A 23,500-nucleotide genomic window follows, 5' to 3' on the forward strand; every position below is an offset into this window, starting at 1 on the left:
TTCATCACCATTATGCAAAACTTACTTGAGGAAAATTGACTTTTCCACGTGGCCTACTTAGGCGGGGGGTGTAAGTTAGACTCGAAACTCATAATTGCGTTGGTGGAGAGGTGGAGACTAGAGACGCACACATTCTATTTTCATGCTGCGAGTGTACTATCACTCTAGAGGATGTGCAATTACAGTTGGGGTTACCCGTGGACGGATCGGTAGTTATCGAGTTTGTTCAATCTACTAATTGAGGGATCGCCATTACGAGCTTTTGGGTGTAGTACCCAAGATGATTATCGGAGGTCAAATTGAAATGGCCTTATTACGAAATAATTTCATGGAACTGGCGGAGGATTCTACTGAAGAGAAAAGAGTACGATACGCTCAGGTGTACATCCTTCATATTATCGGGGTATTCGACACGATAAGTCACGAAACCTTGTACATTTAAGGTGATTCTTTGAAACTCATCGCTTTTAAACAAAGCTAGCGAAACTTAGTTGGGGTCCACAGTGTTGCCGACATTGTAGTAGGAGATGTGTTAGGCGACGAAATCAGAAAAAATCAAAATTGGTGGTTTCCTTTTACTACTACAATCATAGGCTCAAGATCGCCTTCCACTTTTACGTCCTCGAGTGGACTACCCGTATACATTTCCACTCGTAACAAGGTAAAATTCATATATATTACCATTATCAAATTGATTTAAAATAAAATTATTATGCTAATAAATTATTTAATTAGGTGGAACCATGACCTAAGTCATTGGGATTACCTATTGAGTTTGAAGATAAACGGCTTCTATTGGACCAGCGATCGGAAGTAGATGTATGTATTTATTTAATTTTGAACAATATACAAATAAGGTAGTCGATTTCGTATTTAGAAGTATATATATAGCTAATGTTTTTATCACATTCATATAGTTTGAATGAACACCATATGAGGACCCGACAATTCGGGCAGTAATTCTTGAGGCATTCTTTGTGCATCCCAACGCCTGGCACGTTAAGGTCCAATTGGTAGTATACGCTACCTTCGAGATGCACGAGGCGGATAAAATGTTGCGACAGTTCAAATTCTGGCAATCGATTCCTATGGCACCTCAAGAGCTTGATGATCTTCACCGTTTCGACTTATAGTGATCGGATACTAATTGGTCGGTATTCCACTCACAATCCATCGAGATGTGGAACAACCGGTATGATTTTTTACCTTCTCGTGACGCAATTCTCATTTTGGAGTTAACATGCGATCCAGATTACATGACATGGTTTAGGATCCATGGCAAGCCATATTTGTTGACCAAATAGGATAGGCATTAGTGTCTTCATATGAGTAGGCTACGACAGACCCTTTTAAATCCAAGGTGTGGCGAGACAGCCCCATCATCAACGCCCACGCAAGAACCAACCCCGACGGCATCAACACAGCCACCCTCACCACATCCCCTTCATTGTGCATCATCTTATTCTGGTCATTATCATAACTCTTTTGTTTTCACACACAAGCATAAAATATTACACCTCATTCTTCTGTTTCTAATCCTATGTCAAGTTAGATTGTTGGTCATCCATCACCGATGTGGTACACGTCTGGGCCATCTCATTTTCTGATGGCGACGATGTATACGACAATGTATAGGCATCTATGCATGAGGCACCAACGGGGAGTCCACTCATTATCCCATCAACTTATGGGGCTCAACATAGTGACGCTTATTCACTATGGGTAACGCAAACACCTCTGGCATCTTTGTTCTATCAAGGTTGGTCATCTTCTCAACCATCTAGTAATAGGCCGGGGGTTGCACAAATGCAAGGATCTACACCAACTGAAGGTGAACCCTAACAACCACAACCTCGGTCGAAAGCGGAACCTAGAAGAAATCTAGCGCGTAACCGCCAACCACCCCAATGTGCAGAGATTTCGACTGGCATATGCACTAATGAATTGTAAATTGTATCATTTAAATTAATATAATTTCTTTTGAATATTTTTTGTACACTGTCTAATTTAGCTATCTATTAAACCCTAATCAAAATTCGAATGTACCTTGAATATTTTCACATAGCATTGCAATAAGGTTTGATTTGAACAGAAATATCAAATGTTTTTGTTGAAAATTCACATGAACAAATATTAAATTTATTTTGGATTAAAAATGGCTAACAATTCCCATGAAGACATATTATAATGTTTAACTTCAATGTGGACAGGACGACATTGTATGACCCGGGTTCCTACACAACCCGCATAACCTCTGTTAGTTTGAGAGCTCCCGGCTATTTATGTTGTCGCGTATTAGGGTCGAGCACAGTTGACCTTTTGGTTTGCAATGTAGATCTTTATCAAGTAACAATTTAAAAGGAGCAAGCTCTAATAACCCAGTGATAATGTACCCGAGGCAACACATGTATGTGAACCGGTAAACTTTTTAATCCTCTATAACTTCGTCTTCTTCCTAACAGAAGCCATGATTTTCCATGAGTAGTTGCCATATTAGACTACACACTTCCCCTCAAACTTCTCATATTTGGATTTAACCTCGTGAAAGTTAACCCTATTATTAATGCTATATTACTTCAATGCTGCGAGAAAACCATCTTTACTGGAATACTCCTTACCCATTTCCAAATCACCCGAATCCAACGATGCACTTCTATGGCCAGGCCTCTTTGCAAACTCCAAAGCATCCTCTACCAAAAGATCGACATTATGCATGTGGGTTGGTAACAAGTACGATGTGAATCGTAGATCTACTTCTTCATCTTCATCTTCATCACCCCTTTACCGCTTTCAGTTCGGTTGGGATAGGCTCCATTCGTAAAATAATCCAACTTCGAACCATCGAAACCAAACTCTCAAGAAGGATTTATATCGGATACATTGTCATCTTCATTCTCAGACCCACTAACATCTGCCATGTTGGAGGTCCCCTCACCGGTAGACATCGTAGGAAGTAAATCATCCCTTCTCGTGTACGTTCCGGAACATCTAAAATCACATGTCAATTACCAACCACTGGAAGATGATGTCATTCCCTAGTAAGTATTCCCAGTGTCAAACATCAACCCACCGAGGTGCATGTTCCATCCACTAATTGAGTGTCGTGTAGAGGTTGTGTATTTTTTTTTACCATTAAAACCCGATGGTTCAGTGTTCTGCCTCCCACGATTGAAATCTAAGGCCAAGAGAGATGAGTGTCTTCCCATTGATGATCCGAGATATCATAATGGGAACATTTTAATAAACTGGTTGTACTATAGACATTTTCAATTGTTCTCACGTGTCGGACAGGAAGAGACATTGAAGTTGCAAGTCCCTCATCCGATTTTGAAAATTCCACATATAATTCAAGAAATGGTGTTCCACTTTCAAGGTGAGTCTACACCATCGGCTTTAAGCCCTGAGCACCTTTAACATCAAATGAGTCATATCTCATGGGATCTACTGAAACACAAAACCAATACTTAATAGACGAAACTCTCATTGTTATAGATCCGAAGATTTTTTGCCTAATTCTTTTTCGAAGTTCCGTCAATTTTATGTTCTGGTTAAAAGCTAGTTGCGTTGTGTTCTTCGATAAAAAAAGCATGTAGTTCTCAGTGTCACGGACCTCACCATCGTAATAAATAATAAAATTAATTCGTCCACTCATTGTTAACCAATTTATCTATCGAGAGAAATTCAAAACAAGCAAAATTAACACGAAAAATCAAAAAATTATGCAATAAATATAATGCTTCGTATAAAATTAACACGGAAAATCAACTTATACCTTCAACTCCAACTTCTATTCTTTTGAACTTTTTCAATTTCTATTGATCCAACTTATGCCATCAGATGCTGAAATATGGGTCATTTATAGACTAACAAAATGCATCTCACTCCTTTCTGTAAAATGCCCTAGGAATCCCGAGATATTTTTTCATAATCATATCATAAAATTTATTTTCTCAAAAGCGAAGATCTTGAAAAGGACGTCCAATTAGAAGTGCTTTCAGTGCTTTTTGCTGACAGTGCATCCTGCTTGGAGCATTTTTCTTTTATAAACCTCAACCCCCACTCTTCAGGGCATTTTTCACAAACCTCATCCCGGGAATCCTAGGATATTTTTTAGAACCATCTAATCAAATTTATTTTCTGAGAAGCAGTAGTTCTGGAAAGGGTGTCCAGTTGGAAGCGTTTTAGTTCTTTTTTGACTTTGCATCCTACTTAAAGCATTTTTCTCTACGAACTCAACCTCTCGTCAAAATTATATCTTGAACTCAACCCTCAAAAATATTTTTTAAAACTCATCATATACAAATTATTTTTTCAGACCCCCTAAACCTTAAAAATAAAGGAAATCCTAAACCTAGACAGTTAAAAAAATAAAAACTCTTAAACTCTAATTTCATAAACCCTAAATTATAACCATAACCCTAAATAATTAAAAATTAAAAAACCCTAACTGGGAAAACACAGGTAAAAGCACACCCACGTGGACGCTTTTTAGAAAAATGTTTCCACGTTAGCGTGTTTTACCTGACATCAGGGAAAGAAGCGCTGAGCTAGATGCGTTTTTCTGCGTTTCCCCTGAAAATGATGCCAACTTAACGCGTTTTTGTAAAAACGGACCATTCCCATCATTTAAAAAAATCGGCCCATTTCTGTAATTTTTTGAAAAAAAAGGCTTTTTTGGTCAATTGGTCAAGGAAAAAAAAAAGAAAAATAAAATAAAAGAAAAGAAAGAAAAAATAAATATTTCTTTGGCTTTAGAAATAAAATGGTAAAATTGTTACTATGCCCCTATTTGACTTGATTAACTTTCTTTATAGTAAAGTACCACATGGTATTATTTTAGCAGTCTACGTGTACTGCCACATCATACTTTAGCATCGTTAGACCCAGGTACTTTTTTAGACAACAAAAGCAAAGTATAGGAGGCACATTAGACATTAAAAAACTTTAGATACCACATTAAAATTTTTTCTAATGTATAGGAGGCAAATATGTTATTATCACGAATATAAATTATAAAACATCAAATTATTTGAATCTCTTTATGCTCACTCGACCTAACCCTAAAAAAATTTGAGCCTGAAAATATTTGAATTCGAGAGGGTCCGAGTTTGAGAAAACCCAAACTTGAAAAATATGGATTTGAGAAAAATTTGATTCCAAGAAAGCTCAACTGATCCCAACCAGAGATATTCGAGCCCAAAATAATGCGAATCCAAACACAGCTCAATCAGAGCTTACCCGTTACCACCTTTAAAGATAAAGATGTAAAATGAAAACTTTCATAATTTAAAATTTTATATTTATTAAACAATTTAATTATATTCTATATTTGATTTTAAGTACTATACCACAAATTTTATAATTTAAAATCTACATTTAATTTTTAACAAATAAATATTCAAATTTTAAACTTTTTCGTAATAAATTTATATAAAGATGATAGAGGCTTTTTTACAGCAATAATATAAAAAATAATAATTATATACCAAATTGGTATGTCAGTCAGATTATATATCAAAATGGTATATCCATGGTATGGAGGGTAGTGCATAGGCGGCACCACCCTAAATTCTGATAGCCAAATTTAAAAAATATATATTAATAAGATATGGCATGTTGATAGGCGACACCAAAGAAATACAAGTCAAATATGACCCATATACCACCAAAACCCAACCCAACCCCGTGACCTTGACAACCGCAGGTGAAGGCCACCTCATAGACGGCACTGAGAGTTTGTGATGCCTAATTGGTAGGCAGCACTGAGCTGGTGAAGCCCAACTGGTAGGCGGCACCAAGCTCTTCTGCGATGATGGGACACTGCATTGCCCTACAGCGATGGAACGGGACCATCACTGGTCTCATGACTTGTGTTTTAGGGACCTTATAATGGTCCCCAATCCCATTATGATCTGAAAAGAAAAAAATAGTTTAGAAGAAGAGAAGAAGAGAAGAAGAGAAGAAGAGAATGGAAGGGAAGCAAGGGAAAAAGAAAGAAAAAAAATAGAAGTAAAATAGGTAAAGAGAGGAGAATGAGAAGGAAAAAAAATAGAAGAAAAGGAAAGGAAATGAGAAAGGGAAGGAAAAGAGAATGGGAAAGAAAAAGGGATTTAATTTAGGGTTGTCTTTAGAGTGTGAAAAAAATTAAGAAGTTGTATTTGGGGTTATAAGGGTTTGGTGTTTAAAAAATTATAAAAGGTATTTTTTAATTTAGTGGTTTTTTGTTGTAAAATTAATTTTTTAGTTGTTTTTGATTTATTTATGATTTTATTTTTATTTTTGTAAGGTATTATTTCGTTAAAAGAGATATTATTTTGGTAAGATATGTTTCTATTTTATATTTTCATTCGTAAATTTTTTATGTTTTTATTATATTTAAATAACAATATTCGTATTTATGTATAATCCTCTATGTTTTGTTTTTATGTAATTTATTTGTTATGTGTGTTTTAAATTTATTATGTTTTTTCAAAAAATAATAATAACAACATTCGTATTTATTAGGTTTATTATGTTGAGATAGTTTATGTTATGTTTCATTATTTTTTATTGGCATGTTATTTTTATTATTTTAACATAAGTTTTTGTTTTTTATGTAGGTAAAAGATGAGACCATTGAGTTAGAATTTATGAGATATATTTATTTTTGTTAATTATATACTACAATATCATAACAAAAAATATGATGTGGACAAAACTATTTAGTATTTTGTAATGAAATTTTGTCTTGTATTTATTGTAAAATTTATTATATCACATTTAGGTTTTTGATAAATATTTAAAATGGATCAAACTTAGAAATTAATTATCAAAATTTGTTTTAAAATTGTAGATATCGAAATGGGTTCTTTGATACGATGGTCACTTATCAAACACAGTTAATAAGATGGTAAAATATTGTTTTCTTATTCATGGGTTCCCTTATAAAAAGCTCCATGTTATTTACGAAATTAAATTATGTTATAAAACTATTTTCTGTAATTTAATAATGCCAGGGCTTGTACTGCGCATTGAGGGGTTGTGTGAATGGTTTAGGATACCCCCCAGTTGAACGACTAGTGCCATACTTGGAGTTAGCCAGATTCTAGTTAGTAGCATTGACCTGGACGTTTGATTTGTGGTACGACTTAATATCTGCTTTGGTTGAGCATTGGCGCCCGGAGACTCACACTTTTCATTTACCGTGTAGGGAGTGCACTGTCACTCTAGAGTATGTTGCATTGCAACTTGGGCTCCCAATCAACGGGAATGCGGTAACGGGCGTAAGTATGATCTCTGAGTCGACTCCCCTTTGATATAACCTACTAGGAGTCTCGTCCGGTGATGCTGAGTCAAAATTTACAGGTTTGAAATTTTCATGGTTGAAATCTAATTTTGAGCATTTATCAATTAATGTCACTAAGCAGGAGGTGATGTGCACTACTAGAGTGTACATTATGCACATCATAAGGGGTGTACTCATACCGGATGCAAACAACAATAAGGTTCATTTGATGTACTTACCCCTATTAACTGATTTTCATAATGTCCACTCGTATAGTTGGGGTTCCGCAGTACTGGCTATGTTGTATTGTGAGCTTTGCCAGACAACAAAGCCTTCTATCGTGTACATAGGTGGATGCCTCATATTACTACAGTTTTGGGCTCTTTACCAGATGCCATTCTTGGCATCGGTTAGTCACCAAGCATATGTATTTCCACTAGTGAATAGGTGACAAAATTGTACCCGTTATAGCAATCAATTGGCATTTTTTTCTAATGATATTATTCTGAAAAGTTATTTGTTTTCGTAGATGGAGTATCAATCCAGGTATCGAGAGGTTATACATTATTTCGATAAACCGTCTGATGATTGAATAACATGTCGGGGAAGGGGTAAGCTATTCCAATATTCGTGACACGTAATTACTTTGTATATCTTACTGAGCCGTGTTAGAATTTAACCATGTTATTAATGTGCAGTTCATCTGGATGCCCTATCAAAGACTGGAAATTGCAGCTGTTGTTCCCTCATCTGCCTACATTCACTCACACCTGTGGTGCATTAACACACCCATTATCAATTTCCCAACAGTGGAGTGGTATAAAGGGGATTGAGTACTCTGGCAGTTTGGTTGCATATAGTATATCCCAGTTTCGCCAATGCAATTGGGGAAGATCCATGGGATTAACAAGAGGGGAAAACATGGAAATAGTTGGGGGGTTGTGCATCAACAATATATTGCAGTGTAGGACAATTGGATGGGGCAGAGACCTCAGATGGATATTTCTTTTGATTTGCAACCCTCGTTAGAGTACATACAGTGGTACTCTATTACGAAAAAATTGTATTTACTTTATGGGCAATGGATTGCAGCCCCCTTACACATGCACTGACTTGGGGCATACGAGCCAGAGCCTGAGCTAAAGCCAGAGCTAGAGCCCAAGAGGTCTCATACACATTCTGGGGATAGTTTTTATCATCCAGAGTTGCAGGTCGATGACTATATCCTAGGTTCGCGAACATGGAAATCGATCGAGTTTGATATCTTCAACCCACCATCCTGAGTACTCTACTTCTCTTGGCCCGTATCTACTGCAGTACTCCATTCCTCCTGGCTCGTATCCATTGCGGTACTCCACTCCTCTCGGCTCGTATCTACCGTAGTACTCCACTCCTCCCGACTCAAGTTCATCGATGGCATTTGGGACATATGATTTTTCTTCTATGTTTCGCACACCCTCATGTGTGGGTACAGAGAATGTTGATCGCTGCGATCACTCGCAACGTGAACGTTGACCTCCACAAAAATATACCCCTAGGAGTACACCATCAAACCATCAATTTTAGGGGTTTTTACAATTTAAATAGTCAAGTTTGTATTTATTTAATTCGCAAAATATAAATGAAAAAAAACAATCTTTGTATTTATTTAATTGAGATTTATTACAACATTAAAACTTGGAACAAACTTTGTAATTTAAATTAGATTAATTGCAACATTAAAACGAGGAACAAACTTTGTAATATAAATTAGATACATTAGAGTACATTAACTCAATTCCTACCCGATTGCAATGATTTTCCAATATAGTAGTTTCACTGCAGGTATTTACTCCGATTATGACCAGCTAATCTGCATATGCCACAAAGCTATCCGTCAAATTTCTCCCTAATTTCCATTTCATTATGGATTCTGGATGATTTCTGACGAACTTTCAGATTCCTACGCAATCCTCTGTCTAAGACAAGCTCGAAAGTCGTCGGAGGTACCTCCCATGTAGACAGGTCAGGCAAGACAGGGAATTCGTTCTCCTAGACATGCAACGTGCACTCAAGGGTGTACACCTCATCAATAAATTGTTCCACATTGAGTGAGACTTTAGCACAAGTTTCCAGGACATGCGCACAGGGATAATGAAGTTTGTGGAACCTCCTATGATCGCACCATCTATTTCAAGGATCAACTCCATAGGACCTAGGTGGTATACTGGGTCGACAACCGATGGTTTCCGTAACTTAAAATGTTTCAAGACGTCATGAATATACTTCTACATTCATCGACCTTGCCATTTGACGGTTTGCAACCATTGCATCCCTAACATCTTCGACAAACACGTGTCCTGCCTCTATCTGGTTGACTTGTTGTTGCCCCATTCTTGGCATCAAGGTAGCCAATCTGTAGAACGTAGCCGAGAACACAGATGAAATCGAAAGATGTCGTGTTTTCATCAATACGGAGTTAACACCCTCTGCCAAGTCGGTGGTTATATGACCATAGTGAAAGCCCTCGTTGAAACTTTGAGCCTATTGCCATAACTCCATGGTACCTAACCACTATCGAAAAGGTGTGTTCATTTCACCCTCCATGTCACGCTCAAGTCGAGTCATCCTTTTCTGGAAAATGTGTGGCTCTAACTCGTACGCTGTGTATATAGTAATAAAACATAAGTTACAGTCTCGCCCTAAAACATTAAAACGTATATTGAAAATATAAGGTCATCCTTTACTCATTCTCACAACTTGTCTCCGCCAATCTGCGTTCTTATAATCTTAGTGAAAGTTAGCTGCGATGTGCCGGATGCAGTAAACGGATCTCCATGGTACACCGAATGCTTAATGCAGCAATTAATCTTTTCCCTCTATCGGAGATGATGCAAATATTATCGTTACTACTAACATGCCTCCGCAGGTTCGTAAGGAAGAATTCCAAGATTTCATGTTCTCCTTATCCATAATGGCAAATGCTATCGGAAGCACGTTCTTGTTCCTGTCTTCAGCAACCGTGAGAAATAGGATCTACATATATTTACCATATAACTAGGTCTCATCTACTTGCACAAACGGCTTGCAGTGAGAAAATACGCGTACGCATGGATCAAAAGTCCAAAACATCCGTTGGAAACTTTTTTCTTACTTGTAGTTGGTTATTCAAACCGTAATAAGGTCCTGTCTATAACTCAATTACGGTCCACGCACGTACTCTCGCATAGTGGCTATCAATCCTTGTAGCTCATTGTATGACACATCAAAATCTCCGTACAATTGCTCAATTGCCATCTTTTTAACTATCTATGCCTTCTGGTATGATACTCGATACTGGAATTATGTCAGCATTTTGGCAATCAGTACCGAAACTTTAATGGTCGACATGTCTTTCACCATTGGCATAATACACGTACAGATATTTTTGAAATCAAGTTTTTGCTAATCTTCTATCATATGTGAGGCCCAACAAATTTTCGTATCTCCCACATCTTCGACTTCTAGATCAATGCAAATCGTACCCACCAATTGTAGCCTTCTGTCGACCTCCAACACTCTCTAATATATAATGTCGGTTTAGACACGGTGACTTTGTAGTCCAGTAACACATTTGTAATACCCAATTTATGCCCAGCCCATATACATTGCAAAAACAAAATAAATAGAATAAATGTCCCATAAAATAGTCCATTTACAAACTGATAGCCCAATTAATCTAACCTAAATTACCTAAATACATTAAGCCTGATAACCCAAATTACATCAAACCCACTAGCCTAAAAAACCTTTAGCCCAACGAGCCCAAAACGCAAAACAGGGGCAAAGAACCCTAGCAACATTCGACTCCCAGCGTCGCAGCAACCGTACCACGCCTCCACGCGCTGCGCCACGTTCACCCTCCGTATGTCGTACCTGCAAGAAGGACAAGCAAACAAAAACTGCAGAAATTGACAGCAAATAAAAGAAAAAGGACAGATTTCTTTCGATTTTTTGTTTTATCTTCTTTTTTTCATTTTCGGCTATAAAGGCAGATTTAAAAATCTGTAAGAGGGGTGGTTACAGACACGAATATTGTATAAAAGAAAATTTTTTGAAAAGTAATAGAAAAAAACAGTTTCTAAAGGTGATTATTTTTTTTTTGTTTTTCTCCTTTCAGTTTTTAAATTTGTTTCATATATTATTTTTAATAACAATAAATAAAAGAGAAATGAAGGGAGGGATTTACCTTCACGCCGATGCCGATGTGGTCCTCGTTCGCTTCATTGTGATCGGAGCTCGAGCGAGGACGGTGGGGCGAGGACTGACGGATCCCCCGAGCGGCGCGAAAGCTAGGGTCAGAAACCCTAGCAGAGAGTTTAAGCCCTTTTTATTTTTTTGTTGATGCAAATGTTTTTTTTAAACAAAAACTTAGTTTAAATGGTACATTGATACGACGCCGTTTTAACAATGAATCATAAGCGTCGGAACAACGCTGTATAAGATGGAGACCCGCGCGGTGACCCGACCCGGGGAGGATCCGCGTGTTTTCACTTTGGTGGGATATTTGCGCCCTAAGTCCTCCATCTTTGCACTTCATTTTAATTTGGTTTCTTTTGTTTCTTTAAATTGGGCCGCATAATTTCCTACAAATTTCATTTCGGTCCTTATGTAACACAGTGTTTTTAAGGGCATGGATTAATTTCCCTTTTGACCCTCTTAGTTATTCGCGTGTTAATGTGGTTCGCACCCCTTATATTTATTTTCGAATTTGCTCTTACATTTCAGTCTTGATTGCTAATTGGTCCTTCTGATTGTTTATTATTATTATTATTATTATTATTATTATTATTATTATTGTTACTATTATTATTACAGCTTTGTATTATTAATATTATTATATTTGATTATATTTCTACTTACTTATTCGTGTATAATTATTACCTTATTATTTATCATCATTTCAAACTGTTCTTTTATCTCATATCCTTATTTAGTTTTATAATGACTATTGTTTCATTTTCTTCACATTAGTCCAATATAATATATATATCTTTAGCAACTTTTATTTTATAATATTTTTTAAAATCCATTTTTTTATATTCGCATGTAAACATTAAGTAATAATATTCTTATACAACGTTATTTTTGTACATATTCAATTTTTATATTAAATTATTTTCATTATACATACATGCCTATACAATATTCGATGGACTACAAGTTTTATATTTCACTTATTTTCTATATATATATATTATTTCTTTCAAATTGTCTATTTTTTTATTTTACTTATTTCAACTTTTTACACCTACTACATCATATATATAGTATTATCTATTTTGGTTATTTCACTTTCTAGTATATTATTTATTTTAAATTCTTGTACATACTTTATTGATTTACAATTTCCATTTCTTTCATATCATTTGTTTTAGTTATTTCAAAACTTATACATTTGGTTTGCATTTGCATTAATTGGTTCTTTTTTATTAGTTTTGAATGTTGATATTGATATTGGCATGATGTACAATAGAGATCATTGTTGTTATGTTTGTTTGTTGTATTCATTGATTATTCATTGTTCCTTAGTGCACGCTTTAGTCTATGAATTATCATTGCGAGTTGTACATTATTATACAATCGTTTTTTATTCATTCAAAAGATTACAAATTACAAAGTTATTTCATTCAAAAACTTTCAAAATAACGCGATACTCGGAATTTGGGATCCTCGAAAAGAATGTGTCCTAACTTACTGGATTCCAATCTTCCTCAGGATCTAAGAAACCGAATACCCTTTTTAATTAAAACATAAATAAAAAGCTCATTCTCGGGAATTCGATACGTTATGTCCTAACGCATTGGACATAACATGTTGTTCTCTCGAGACGAGGATTTTTCTAAATAATGAATAAAAATAAAGGTAATATTCGATATTTAGGAATTTTGTGAAATCGAACCCTAACTTACTGGGTTTTGATTTCCTCATTTGACCCAAATAATCAGATATCCTTCTCAAATGCATAGGTTTTAAAAGTCAAAAGATAAACTTAATTTTAAGGATTTAAAATGTTGCACTCTAACTTACTGAGTGTGACAATTTATTTATTTGAAATAAGTGAGTCTCATCATCCAATCCATTTTATTCAAGTTTAAAGGATCGTATTCTAAAATCTTTTCAAATTTTTGACACTAAGACATTAAACAGTCAATTCGGTACCAATTTTAAGCGTTACGAGGGAGCGACTCTCATTTCCATTTTTAAAATTACGCAAACCAAATTCGTTTTCAATGTGAGCCGATCACACCTCAATAAAGGATCGGTGGCGACTCTCATTTCCATTTTTAAAAGTCGATTCTCATTTTCAAACCAATAAAAAAGGTGGTTTCGACAGCTTGGCGACTCCGCTAGGGATACTTAGAGAGTCAAGCTGTAAAATTGATTGTTTTCTGTCTTATTGTCGAAAATTGAAAATTTGATTTGAAAAATTACGATCCTCTTGTCGCATTTGTTTGTATATTATGGATTGAGTTTTATATCTTGGCATCATATTGCATAAAGGCTGTTTAGTCTTACCCTTTTAAGTGAGAGTGAAAAGTTACTTCTTTGTGAGGTTTTCACCTCCGTGCAGGATAGTGGATCACTTTCGGAATACATTCGTACCTATGTCTTCATGAGGTTTTCATCTTCGTGCAACCATAGGGAAATGTATTCCCCTGAACCGAACTCAGTCTGTATGAGCCTATAATGGGTGAAGATCGAGGAATCTGCTGGTCCGGATACCTTGACTTTAGATCTAAACCGCATGTAAAAGACCTTAGGAGCCCACCTTAGGTAGAACTACTCCAAACCCCTAGTAGTTTCCTGACTAGGTATTCTTTTGTTTGCTTGTAGTCCCATACTAACCCGTTTTGTGTTGATTTGACTATGATTGCATTGCATTTGCATCTTAGGAAAGAGATGTTGATTCGAGTTCGATTACTAAATTAGAAAGCTTGTCATGAAATACGGATTTCTTGATAAATTGGAAAATAATACGGCTTCCTGAATATATTCTGAGAAACACAAGAAGGGTGATTGAAAAGTTCGTGACTTTACCTCATGGCCCAAAGATTCAAGATGATTATCTAAGAGCCATCGACATTCTAAAAAGGAGCTAATCAGCATTATGAGGATAGGCAGACAACAGATTGCGACCAAGATCAAGCAAAAAGAGATAGATGAGGCACCCCTTTTGAAGAATTCACGAGGTTTATCTTAGCACACGGATGAAGGAAGGGATCGATGTTGTCTCTTGGAATATGAGGGCGAGGTCGTATATATATTCGCTTTATGTAAAGAAATTTTCTTTCTAGTAAAGTTTTTAAATGTAATTGAATCAAAATCAACGTCTTTCTAGGCATTCATTTCATGCATTTGCATTACATGACATCATAAAATCCATTAAAAGATCAAATCATCTTGTAATTCAACACAAAATAAATGATTAAGAAAATATTTCAAATCATTATTGAATCAAATTTAGCATTTCTTTTCAACATATAACAACTAAACAAATCATTATAAAGGACTTATTTGAATCATGCCATCGGAAGTCACAAAGTTCCAATATGATTGAATATCAATAAGTTCCTTACCTTTATTACCATTGGGAATGTCAAGAACATGTGTATTTTCCAAGTTACCCTTTTAATCAATTGAAATCGTGCGTTCCTCGGGTAGATAATGGAGTTGGAACTTGTCTTTTGCTAGAGCTTTACAAACTGAAATGAAGAAGATTCAAGAGGAAGATTTAAATGCGGTTAGCAAAATTATCCTCCCTTTTATTTGAAAGCTCTCTTCACTCAATTCTTTTATTGACTCTTTCTTTTCTATTTTCTCTTTTCTCTCGAATTTTCAAAAGAATTTTCATCCGAATTTGGTCATCGTGGACTTGTTTGATTGTAAGGGCACTAATGTGACATTCATTACGTGATGTTTAAATGAATATCGGTTGTTGAATCCATCGTGAATAACCTTTCAATCAAAGCGCCAAGGCCTCCCAAAAGCAAATGGCCGCATGCATCCGCACCACGTCGTATAAGACCTCATCGTTATAGTTTTCGATGAAAAAGCGATAACGATTTGTTTGGTGACTTTCAACTCACCCTGTCGTTGAGCCATTGTAACTTGTATGGTTGAGGATGTTTCGTCATTGGCAACCCGAGCTTCTACTAGCATCTTGCTAGCAACATTTGTGTAGCTTCCTCGATCGATAATCATGCTACACACTTTGCCTTGAACGTGGCATCGTGTGTGAAAAATTTCTTTCATTCTTGCTCATCTTCAACATTTTAAATGCTCAAGCTCGCTTAACAATGAGTATTTTGCCTTCAACGACAAACTCGAGTTCTTCTTCTTCTTGATAGGTGATTCTAATTCTTTTCTTTTTTTCTTCCAACTTGATCTCACCATCGGGTCTCATAACCATTATTCTTGATTTGGGTCTTGATTTGGAATATGGCCTCTTCCAAGACACTTGAAGCACTTAACGTCTTAGGTAAAGTTGTTCACGAATTCATTTGTGTCTTTATTCGTTTCTCCACTCGACTTATTAGCTTTTGTGGCTACTGTGGGTTTCTTCGTTCGATTAAAATTTTCTTGCTTGCTAGTTCCTTGGCTTCATTTCATTATAGGAGTGGAATTTGAATATGATTGAACGACACTTTTCCTTTTGAGTTACTTCTCCACTTTAATAGTCATATCGACATATCTTTAATTTTAACGTAGTGTTGTAGTTCGACTATGTTGGCAATATCTGAATTCAATCCACTAAGAATCTTGCCATGGTGGCTTCCGGTCCTCCTCGATGTCGGCTCGGATCATGGCAATCTCTATTTCTTTGAAATAATCCTCGATGCTACGATTACCTTGTGTAAGGTGTTGTAGCTTTGGTAGAGCTCACGGTGGTAGTCTGCGGAATGAACCTCTTCGCATAAAAGCTTTCATCTCGTCCCATGTAGAAATGGGTCGTTCACCGCTTTGTCTCCACTTGTTATTAATTGGTCTCACCATATAACAACATAATCGGAGAACTCAATGGTGCAAGCTTAACTTTCTTGCTCTCCGAGTAATGCTGTGGCACTCGAAGACGAGCTCTATTTTCTTTTCCCATTCAAGATCGTTTTGATTAGTTTTGCCTTAAAAGGGAGGGATGTCCATCTTAATATTCTTGAGATCGTCATTGATTCGCTCACGATCCCTAGGACCTCAATTTCTACGATCTCGCTGTCTTCTACTTTAGTTGGATGATTGATTGCTTTCCACGTCGTTGGCCTTATAAAGGTCATTATCGTGTTGCCACCGTTGACCTCATTCTCTTCTCGGGTTTGGAGGGGTGTTTTCTCTCTGACTTCGCTCATCCATTTGATCCATTTGTTCTTGGATGGAATCGAATTGCGATTGGAACAAGCGAGATATTTTTCATATGATGGCTTGAACTTGAAGGTCAGGAACTCCTCCTTTGGCTACGTTCCTTCTTGGCTGCATGCCACCACCCCTGGATGCACCGCCACCCGCCGTATGTCATTTAAGACTTCTCGACATTATGTAATGAAAAGAAACCTCACCACAAACCTTACAAGTTCATTCATAAAGAAATAAAAAATAAAAAAAATTAACGCTCAACACTCGTGTTTGCACTTGAATATAGGATTTTTCTTCACTCTACTGCACTCACACACACTTTTGCCTTTTACCACTCAAATTTGCCTCCCAAAGTTTGTAAGAGACTACTTTGTCTAAATAGCACGATCTTGGTGGTGTCGGCTTCAAAATTTAATGTGAAGGTTGGAAATATATAGGTAAGAAGGTGGGCTAGAAAGAAAAAAAGTTTATAAGTGTGGCTGAACAGGGTTTTAAGTAAGAAAATTTACTTTAAAAAAATTGAAACTTTTGAGCTAACTTTTTTTCTTCTTCTTTTTTTAACACAAGTCACGTCTCCCTTTTTGTATTTTCAAAATTTGTAACCACTTTCTTCTTCCTCTTCTTTTTAATTTTGATTTTCTTTTTCAAATTTTTTCTTTTTAACAATCTCTGGAGCTTCAAGAACGAATTTGCTTACTCAATTTGGCTAGCTCGATACCAAATAATCTGAACTCATGCTCGAAGTTGATTATGAGTTGCATAAATACCGGATCGTAAATTGAGAAGTGTCGTTAATGAAGGTGAACAATAGGGTTTCTAGGTTGGTTGGCTTTGTAAAGGAGTGATAGGTGAGTGTTTTCAATTTGAATGTGATTGTAGAACAAGTTTGAAAGAATAAACCGATATTATATGCGAATATCGACCCTACTCTTATATCAACACTTGTTAGCGAAAATGGCTAAAAGATAACAAAGCGAGACCCGCTATCTAGGGAGATAGGAACCTATGGTATAGGGGTGAGCATACACTTGCTGGAAGTGATAAGTTTGGAAAGAAATGGGTTGATGCCACTAGACTAGGTTAGATAAGTCAATCGAGTCTCAAAAGAGCGAAGGGAGTTGAATAACTCACTAAGCTTAATATTCATAAAATTTCAAAGTTAAGTAACCTTCAAATCAATTTACAATGAGCTATTTATAAGTTCACTTAGCTCTAACCGAATAGTCTCAATTTAATTGCAAATAATTACACTCTAATGTTGACTTAGATTTCAATTTGAAATTAACCAAGAGTTAACAATGTTCAACTGACTATTGCTATACCGAACAGCCATAGGGCTGACTTAATGGCTGAGCAATTCACCTTGACAAGTTCGATTCTTGAGCTGAAATAATGGAGTCAATAAATGGATGCATCTAATCATTGGTCAAGTCAACAACTTTAGCCTTTGCACTACCCGAATGGTCAGCTGAATGCACTTATCAGCTGAGTTGAGCAGTTCAGTTAACTTATTTGATCTTTGCTTTGAAAGCTGGAGTAATTTGTATCCTTGGTGCAACGAATGCACAAAACAGCAAAATGAATGTATCTAGCATGGAAGCGCTAATGGACATAACCTTTGCATTCCACGAGCAATCGGTTAATGAACTTGTAGGTGAATTTGAATTAAGTAGGCATATAATCGACCGGAGATGTGAATTGATGTTGTTCAAGCCTTTGAATTAGGTGAGGAACTCTTGGTGTTGGTTGTCACGAAAAGATGCTTGGGAGAGAGTAAGAAGCTGCAAGGTTCATGCGTCTAGGTGCGACCGAGTTTTTAATGTCGTCCATTGAATCCATTGTGAGCAGCACATTCAGCCAACGTACAAAACACTTTTAAAGGTCGGTTTAATGCAACATAAAAAATAAATTTGAGACAATTAATTTGTCTAGACGCTAGACACAATTAAGGTGTCCGAACTAAGACCAATTTAATTTGTCAAAACTAATTTCAATTTAATTCGTCTAAACTAAGACCAATTTAAATCATATATTAAAGTCTGTATGAATTCGGAAAGAATTAATAAGTTTAAAACACATTTAAAATGTCAAGATTTTGACACATTTAAAACCTAAATTATTAATGTCCAAATCGAAACATAATTTAACTAATATAACTAAAACCGAATTAACTTTTATTCCAACAATTAAACTATAGCTAAGAAGGCGAAAGTGTTAAACATCCTTATTTTCTAGCAACCAAACTAGCAAATGGAATTAACACTTTATTTTGCACTTGGGACCCTCATGTTTGGACCAATCTTGATGCCGTCGAGTTGTATCGTGACATGATGCGACCAGGTTCGTATCACCAATTTTCCTATCTTCAACTAAACAATCAAATAATTTCCTCCGTACTCTACATTTTAGAAATCATACTATATCATGGAGTACGACACAAACCAATTCTATTATGCAATTCAAGAACATGCTAACAAACATTCATGTAATTGCACAACTTTATGCATGCACAACTTTCTCATTTACCAAAATCATATACAACCATATAACTCAAGTGAACTTAGACCGGAAGATACAAGTAGCACAACAACCAAAACAACACCTAAATAGTGGAGTTTAGAAACTCACCTACTATCCTCATCCTCGCTAGCTTAGCTTTTTGAATGCTAGAGTCTCATTCATATTGGAAGCTAAACACGACAACCCATATACCAATAAAACTAAACGTATTCAAACTTTAAAACCTAGAATCCAGTATCATGTAGAAGCTTTTCAAAGATTCCAAAATCCTTACTTCTTTTTCTCAAATCCACAAATACAAAAGATTAAAAACTTACTAGTTCCTTTGGATTCTCTACTTTCCAAACTCAAACCTCATGATCATTGTCCCATGCAAAGCTTTCCTCAACTTTTGTTTTTTTTGGAGCAATTAAAGAAGATGATGCAGAAGAGAAGAAAATAAAACAATAATGAGAAGAATTCTGCCTACAAAATAATCCTCCTCATACATATATATGACATTTCACGCACAGTCACCAAAGTCCCAAATAAGCGATTCATCTCTAATCATTTTGTTTCCCATTAAAGAACCAGCCAGTTCCAACTTAATTAAACCAAGATTGAGACTCAAATATTTACCATTCACTACTAAAATTTCCAGATTTTCGAAGAGTCTATCGGACCTACTATCTCTTTCAATTTACTCCTAAACCTTCTTTAATTTTCGATCCTTGATGAAAATCAAGTGTGACAATTTTGTGTTATCATCATATCAAAGTGAAATTAATTATTGTGTTCGAAATAAAAGGGATAATGACATATTTGTCCATTATATTTTAGTAAAATTTTTAATGTAATATCTAAAGTTTTAAATATTTAATATGTCCCATATACTTTGCTTCCATCTAGAGTTAGCCCAAAAGTCCGTCCAGAAAAATGGGAGGTTTGGGCAAAATATAAACCCAATAAATGGGTTTTGGCAAAAATAAGGCCTATTTAGAAAATAGGTCGGACCTCGGTAAGGATTTTTGGCCTAGGCAGGCTCAATTTGCAATAATGTGTCATTTTGTTGTTATTTTTCCACTTTTTGCCATTATTTTGCTACTATTTCACTATTATATTGCTACTATTTTGTTGTTAATGTTTGGATATTGTACAACATTTGTTTTATTGTTAATTTTGTAACTATTTTAGAGACATTTGCTTGTTAAGTTGCACTTATCTTAGTTATTTAAGTATAAAGACTTTTTTTTTAAATTTATTTTCAAATTGTTGAGGAAAATTTATTTTAATAATTTTTAGTGTATTATATTTTTAAGAAAAAATTATATAAAAAATAAAATTAAAAAATTAATAGGGGCCGGCCGAACCTAGATTTTAGCATTTTTATTTGGGCCAAGTTTGAGAAAAAATTTAAACTTATTTTTCGGATCGGACCAAGCCCAAACCTATCAATCAGACCTAAAATTTTATTAGAACTCAATCCGAACCCGATCCAGTCCGACCATGGCCAACTCTACTTCCATTTTCCAAAAAGATACTTGACTTTAATTGCACTTGAACCGCTATACTGCCACATGGCACTTTTCTTCTCACCTTTTCCAACGAAGGTCCTAGCCATTGTAGTTTTTCTCCTCCACAGCACAAATTAGACGACATCCATACTCAAAAGCATTTTTCTTCTCATTTTCTCTCTTCTTTTTTTCTACTGATCATCTTTTGGTCTTCTTCTGCTTTCCCCGATTTTCTAAGCAGCCAAACAGACAATTCCATGTCCAAAACCATCATCGACGATGAAAACTATCACCATTGATTATCTTCTTCTATGGTAGTCACTTAGGTCTACTGCTTATTTTTCTTTGTTCAAATTTTAAATCAGCAGCCCATACCCAGAACCAACATCGAGCCACCACGTTAACCTCTATTTTTGGTGTTCGGTGGTCTCGTTATGAGTTCAGTGAAAGTATGCTAAGGTTTGATTTGAATTTACGAGGACGGGGCTTGGATCTCAGTTGAACTGAGGGCTTGTGGTGATGATGTTCTTTGGGTGTTGTTGATGGTAAGTGATGGTTCTTGGATGTCAATTTTCGTTGTTTTCATGGTTGTCAAAGGTAGAACAAAGAGTATTATAATCTGATTTTAATGGGTTTTAGAAGTTTTCTGGATGATGGAAAAGAAAGATATGTTTATTTGAAGAACATTACTGCAGTTGAATGGCAAATAGATTAGATTTTTAGGCAAAAAACCTACTGATTTTGGGACTTTGGAGTGTGTAGATCCGAACAAGCTACTGACTATGTTTGTAATGCTTGTTCTTTATGATTAAATTTTTAGGTTTGTGATTAAATCAATGGAGATGTGATTAAAAAAATGTTGGAAATGTTACATGGTTCATAATAATCAATTTTGCATTTTGTTTTGTATTCTTTCAATCTTGTATTTTTGTTCTTGTTTTTGTTATTCTTTCAATTTTGCATTCTAGTTTGCAAAGAAAAAATAACAATTGACCAGAAAAGCCCCATTTCCAAAAAAAAATACAAAAAATGGGTCGATTTTTTCAAAAAAAAATGGGAATGATCCGTTTTTACAAAAATATTTTGAGCTGGTGTCATTTTCAAGGGAAACGTAGAAAAATGTGTTTAGCTTAGCGCTTTTTCCACGATGTCGTAAACGCTCTAATGTGGAAGCGCTTTTCTAAAAGCGTCCACATGGGCACTCTTTGCCCATACTCCAACGGCTATTTGAACTAGCCGTTAGACCCTAACGGTCCAAAAAAGAGTATAAACCCTCACAATAAATTTTCACACACAATTCTCACAAATTCTCTTCTAATTTCTCAAATTTCTCACAATTCTCAAAAGCTCTCAAATTACTATCCTAAATTCTATTTTTATCTAAGTTAATATTATTTTTATTATTAATTCCAAGAAATAGTATTTTTATTAAAAAATTGTTTGTGTTCATTTTAGCAATGGTCGGGTCTTTAATCCATCTTGATGACAAGCACATCTCCGTCAATCAATTGCAAATGGTAAAAATAATTTTTTTATTTTTTTATTTCATAATTATAATTGAACTTAATATTTTTTATAACTTCTTATGTAAATAGGTGGATGATCGAATTTTGCAATGCCATATTCGTAATCTACCTAGTCTTTCATCACCATTATGCAAAACTTACTTGAGGAAAATTGACTTTTCCACGTGGCCTACTTAGGCGGGGGGTGTAAGTTAGACTCGAAACTCATAATTGCGTTGGTGGAGAGGTGGAGACTAGAGACGCACACATTCTATTTTCATGCTGCGAGTGTACTATCACTCTAGAGGATGTGCAATTACAGTTGGGGTTACCCGTGGACGGATCGGTAGTTATCGAGTTTGTTCAATCTACTAATTGAGGGATCGTCTGTTACGAGCTTTTGGGTGTAGTACCGAAGATGATTATCGGAGGTCAAATTGAAATGGCCTTATTACGAAATAATTTCATGGAACTGGCGGAGGATTCTACTGAAGAGAAAAGAGTACGATACGCTCAGGTGTACATCCTTCATATTATCGGGGGTATTCTGATACCTGATAAGTCACGAAACCTTGTACATTTAAGGTGATTGCTGAAACTCATCAGTTTTAAACAGGCTAGCGAAACTTAGTTGGGGGTCCACAGTGTTGCCGACATTGTAGTAGGAGATGTGTTAGGCGACGAAATCAGAAAAAATCAAAATTGGTGGTTTCCTTTTACTACTACAATCATAGGCTCAGTACTGCCTTCCACTTTTACGTCCTCGAGTGGACTACCCGTATACATTTCCACTCGTAACAAGGTAAAATTCAGTATATATTACCATTATCAAATTGATTTAAAATAAAATTATTATGCTAATAAATTATTTAATTAGGTGGAACCATGACCTAAGTCATTGGGATTACCTATTGAGTTTGAAGATAAACGGCTTCTATTGGACCAAATGATCGAAGTAGATGTATGTATTTATTTAATTTTGAACAATATACAAATAAGGTAGTCGATTTCAGTATTTAGAAGTATATATATAGCTAATGTTTTATCACATTCATATAGTTTGAATGAACACCATATGAGGACCCGACAATTGAGGCGGTAATTCTTGAGGCATTCTTTGTGCATCCCAACGCTCGCACGTTAAGGTCCAATTGGTAGTATCGCTACCTTGAGATGCACGAGGCGGATAAAATGTTGCGACAGTTCAAATTCGCAATCGATTCCTATGGCACCTCAAGAGCTTGATGATCTTCACCGTTTCGACTTATAGTGATCGGATACTAATTGGTCGGTATTCCACTCACAATCCATCGAGATGTGGAACAACCGGTATGATTTTTACCTTCTCGTGA

The 23,500-nt window shown here is 35.7% G+C and overlaps 2 long non-coding RNA genes across 2 annotated transcripts; both read left to right on the top strand.

The window, feature by feature from the left end:
• The first annotated feature begins 501 nt into the window (after positions 1-501).
• LOC128033747 (uncharacterized) lies at positions 502-2,020 on the top strand. Its single transcript, XR_008189777.1, has 3 exons — positions 502-661; positions 736-819; positions 918-2,020. It is a non-coding gene; the product is annotated as an uncharacterized LOC128033747 (long non-coding RNA).
• Positions 2,021-20,904: 18,884 nt separating this feature from the next.
• On the top strand, positions 20,905-23,109 carry LOC128033749 (uncharacterized). The gene is made up of 3 exons (XR_008189778.1): positions 20,905-21,188; positions 22,239-22,950; positions 23,026-23,109. It is a non-coding gene; the product is annotated as an uncharacterized LOC128033749 (long non-coding RNA).
• The last annotated feature ends 391 nt before the right edge of the window (positions 23,110-23,500 follow it).

This window comes from Gossypium raimondii, chromosome 10, assembly GCF_025698545.1.
Source record: "Gossypium raimondii isolate GPD5lz chromosome 10, ASM2569854v1, whole genome shotgun sequence".
Taxonomy (NCBI): Eukaryota; Viridiplantae; Streptophyta; class Magnoliopsida; order Malvales; family Malvaceae; genus Gossypium; species Gossypium raimondii.